Below are 5203 nucleotides of genomic sequence, written 5' to 3'. Positions count from 1 at the left end.
AAAATATGGTGAATTGAAGGGAAAAGAGGAAGTATTGCAAAATGGATTATAATTTTAAATACTTACTAAAGTCCATAATTATATCAAGAGACAATTTAAGATCTATAAGAATAGAATTTTTTTTTTATCACATTTAGAGATGTTTCCCTCATTCTTAGAAAAATGTCAATTGTATGGTTGGTACTTAGCAATTTAATTTTATTAAATAAATGAATAAACACTATGATAAACACCTTACCTATATTTTTCTTTTTAGATTGTCAGATTATTTCCCCTAAAATTGATTAAATCAATACTAGCCAAATTTTCTCCTGCAGCAGTTTTCTTTTAATAGTGCCTGGTATATAGTAAATGACCTTCAGCTAAAACCATTTCAAAAGTTAGAGTTCACCTCTACCCTACATTAAACAGAAATAATGCTTCTCTACTTTCATGGTAACTATTTTGAAATAATCTTTAAATAAAAAATAGGCTCTTCATTTAAATCTAAATGGTCCTATAAAAATTTAGAGAGAATTTTTTGTTGACCTATATATACTCTGGACATTTGATTAGAATCATACTCCATTACCAGACAACTAATCTAGGTCATAGTATAAAGTTAATAAATATGCTTAAAATTGAAGGAGAGTTCAGAGTGGTCGTGAATTTCCAAGCTATATTTCATCGAGATAATATTCGACTGCCTCAAAAAAATGAGACAGAAATTGGTAAAGAAGAGAACAGAGCTTTTCATCTGTTAGCAATAAAATGAGAAATGCATAATTAAGGATAATTATAGTTATAATTTTGTGAGTTGGATTGCTTGTCTCTCTGTATATAAGCACTGTGATACACATTTTAGAACTACTTTTACATACTTAGAACACACTTTTACAGGCTTAGAACATGCTTTTCATTCAATGCAAGAAATATATATCATTCATAATGAATTAACCTTATAAGTTCCATATGTATAAGTATACATAATTATGAACTAATTTATAAAAAATCTTGTATCTCTAGAGTTTTGTAATAAAATGCCACAAATAACAGGAAAGACACAAATAAATATCCTCAGATACTCATTTATAACAGTACTGTATAATGGGAAGGAGTTTCTCTCTACCACACCAAACTAAGAGAAATTACTGGCACGTTGCAAAATCACAAGCCAAATAATACTGTCCACATGATTGAATAAAAAGTGCATGTATAACTATTTAAAGTATTTTGTTATCTTAATATTTCAAATGTTCTACTATAAAATGTCATTTTAAATATCACAAAAATTATACAAAATACTGAATTCCAATTTACAATGCTGTTTCTAATAAAAGGATCATCATACTTTTTAAAAGCTGTCTCAGCGCACACACACACACACACACACACAGGTATGCATTTTTTAAGCCAAAATTTGACTACTTCTTTAGAAAGCCATAATTAATATTTCATTGCCTCTTATTTCTGTAAACTATCCTTCTTTAGGAATTTATTTTGTTGTCTCTTAATATCAGTTGAATTTCTTTTCTATTTTTAGAACTGAACACTTTCTCCCAGGGTAGGATGTTTATTAGTGATTTTATTTTCATTTTACATCATAATATTAAATCAAATATTTAAGAATAAATAACTGAATCAATCTCAAAACCAAATACTCCTCTCCTTCTATTAAAAACTTTTAAGAAGTTTTACCAAGAACACAGAAATTGAACTGTATACTTAACTATTTTAAATTTTTGTTTCATTATAAGAAAGTTTATAATTACAAAGAAAAAATATACATATATAATGTATAAATTATTAACAAAAACATAAACATCTACTTACCCACAGAAAACTTAAAAAACAGAACATCTTGTATAGCTTTGAAGCTTCCAGCAGCCACTCCAGGATACGGTCAATCCTGCAAGATATAAATAATATGTGAAATTTTGAGCCTATGTTCCATTATTTTATACATACACGTTTGTTTGTGTGTTCCAAATCTTCAGTCTGAAGATATATTGAGTATTAAAGCTTAAATTCTTTAGAGTCATACATTAAAAGCACAAAAAATTGAGTTAATTCAGATGTAAATCATAACCCACACTTAAGGGTGAGAGAAAGTAAGATAGCAGTGAGAACTATTTCAGTCCTGATATGGATAAAGTGAACAGTGGGTCTACATTTTATGTGACATAAATTAATTAAAATTCCATGACTATTATTCAACCTAACCTGAAAGTTCTTGTTATCACTGCTTTAGTTTCACCTTTGAATTTAATTTGAATCATTTATTTGTTAAATATTTCAATATTTTTTACTGCCCCTTACCTACCAAGTCCTGAACTTGGCACTGGACAAAAGAGCGTCTCAGCTAAACATAGAGAGTTCAGTCATGAATCTTCTAGTGTCAGAGAAAGAAATTAATGAAGCAATTATGGAAATAAGTAAATGCATACAAACTATTATATGTTTATGAATCAAATCTAACTTCAGGTAGCGATATGCAATAAAGTGGATATACTAACGATGTACAATGATAGTAGAAAACTATAATTTGCCTTTCTTCATTTTCAACATAAAGGGTAAAAAAGTAAGATAAACCTTGGATTCTAGTAATAAGTTTTCTTAGTCATTAACAAATTTGAAAAACATTCAAACTAGTTTTATATATGCATTTATACCTTGGACTTCACAAAGCAAATAACAAGAATATTCAGTAGCTATCTAATCCTACCAATTAAAAAAAAGAAGAAAAATGTATGGAGAGGGAGGAACTGCCCTCAGGACCTGGAGAAAAAAGAAAATTGTCCTTTTCTTCTTTTGTTTTTCTGCATAATATACATAATACTTTCATTTACTGACATTAGAATACAGATTTTCTATACACATATTACCTATGTAATAAAAATGTACATGCCATGAGTGTATGTCACTGTATAGAGTTTTAGAAATCTTGAACTTATGCTTCCTGTTCACACCAGTTTCTCCTCTTCTTCCTCCCGTCATGTCCATCATTAAAAGACGGACAAAAGAGACAAGTGTCATATGTGTTGGTCAGGGCCCAGAATTTGATACACTCCTTGTACAATACATGGGGACATGCCATTGGATGCAATTCACTGGGCTGGATGAGTTTCTGGCACATTAGACACAGCCTGCAGGTGGCTGGAGCATGTGAAGACCTTCCAGGGTATGAAACTTGGACAGACGGCAAGAACACAGGGATACTGATTTGGGCCAGTGGAGGCGGGAACAAGAACTGGATGTGACCAAGTGGCTGAGAACTTGCTGCCACCCACTCATGTTCTGCCAGTCATGGCGCATCCAACTGGATAAGCTCCTCCATGGTCAGGCCTGCCATGGTGGTACGTGCTGTCTTGATCTGCTGAGGAATGTTGGTCATCTGGGCCTCACTGCACTGTGGGAACTGAGTCAACAGCTTCTCCAAGATTTTCTTCAGTTTGTCTACTGGTGGGGGCAGGGGAGTTTCAGTAGAAGCCTTAACACCACCCAAGCCTGGGGGATTTGGGATAGAGGCAGCAGGAGGCATGTGCAGACAGTGCGGGCTGACAAGGGAACCCAAGCCAGGGATATTTCTGCCATGGTAGCCAGGAAGGGGTGAGGAAGCCTGGATGGGCTAGAAAAGGGCGGGCTTCAGGATTGGGAAGGACAAGGAACAGGGATCTGCACTAGGCATAACCATGGGCATTGTGACCCGCCAAATGAAGAAGGGCATCCAAGGAACCAGAAAGGGACTGGGTTGAAATACCTGAAGCATGAAGTCTGTCTCTGACAGGGGTGGAGGTAAAGTGGGAGTAGGGGTTTGAGGAAGGCTGCTCAGCTTGGCTCCATTCCTCACTAACTGGATATGACTATTAAATCTGTCGTGAATATTCTTCGTCTTCCGAACTCCATTCAGTCTCGTCTCCCTCTCTTGTTTGGAACGAACAGTCTCCAGTTTCACCTTAAAATCAGTCTGTACTGCAACGTTCTGAGAAAGCTTCAGGGAAGAGCAATCTTTGTCATCATCCTGATTCACTCGGACTCCTTCAACTCCATTTGCGGGAGGCACTGCCGGTCGGAAATCCAAGTGTACGTCCCTGTCACCTTCCTTTAGGATGGAGGCTTGTGGGGATTTCTCTTCACAGTAATTCCCAGAGGCAAGCTGCTTCGTATGTCACTCTGCCTCATGAAGCCAAGTGACTGGATGGAGGCTCTCCCGGAGGCTTGTGAACCCGTCCTCTCCTCCTGTGCTGACCACGTCCTTCAAATCCGACTGAGACCCCCTGGCAGGAAGACAAAGGGCTGTGGCTATCAAGTTTTCTCCTAAAATCACCTGGTGCACTGCGGAAGTGTCTCCTGCTGATAAACCAAGATTCTGACCCCAGTGCTCCAAACTGACATTTCTATTTATTTTCCTTGATTATCGTTGGGCTACTTACACTAGACAGAGGCGAGTTCTTCTGCTTCTGTGCAGAGTTTTTGGTGCTCAGACCATCTTGGAGATCTTCGTCTGATTTGGAAGCACATAAACTAGAGGATTCCGGAGGACTGGGAGCACTGGCCACACGAGCAGCCACCTCAGACACTGCCATTATGCTCTGAGCGGCGAAGCGGGGTGAGGGGGCGGCAGAGACACGGGGGAGGGGTCGAGCGCCGGCCAGCGCGGCACCTCCTCCTTCCCGCGGCAGGAGCTGAGGGACCCTGAGAGGAGAGGCCGCGCCGCCCCCGACGTCGCCCTCTGGCGGCGAGAGCTGGCACCGCCGGGTCACGGGGATGCTCCGGGAGACCCCTGAGACACAAGTGGACTCTTCGGGGACGCAGGAAAGAAGGGAAAACTGACTGCGAAAAGAAAGGCCACCTGGCAGGGCAGGAACCACTCTGAGAAGATTACAGGGACAGTCGGGGGCCACGGCAGTCAGAGGGAGAAATGCAAAGAGGCGCTTTTATAGGTTGGAACCAAGATGCCCCTTAGAGAGGACGCCATGAAGAACCCTCTGAAGAGGGACCGTGTGGAAGACGCCCTAGGACTTGAGGACAGGGGCGGCGGAGCCGGCGCCCTCGTTGCCCCTGCCCCCAGAGGCTGCCCGCGGGAGCCAGACCCTGGGCCTCTTTTCTTCTTTCTTTGCAATTGTTACACCATTCAAGATTAGATTTTTATGTAATCGTTTTTAATAAACGTCCATCTAACCAATTTATTTCATGTCTAACTAGTATATGTAGTGTGAAAAAT

The 5203-nt window shown here is 39.1% G+C and overlaps 1 pseudogene; it reads right to left on the bottom strand.

The window, feature by feature from the left end:
* Positions 1–2929: 2929 nt before the first annotated feature.
* LOC116550055 lies at positions 2930–4608 on the bottom strand (annotated as a pseudogene).
* Positions 4609–5203: the final 595 nt, after the last annotated feature.

Source organism: Sapajus apella, unplaced genomic scaffold (genome assembly GCF_009761245.1).
Source record: "Sapajus apella isolate SASKATOON/1434 unplaced genomic scaffold, GSC_monkey_1.0 scaffold7, whole genome shotgun sequence".
Lineage (NCBI taxonomy): Eukaryota > Metazoa > Chordata > Mammalia > Primates > Cebidae > Sapajus > Sapajus apella.
This window is presented reverse-complemented; position numbering and strand designations above follow the sequence as displayed.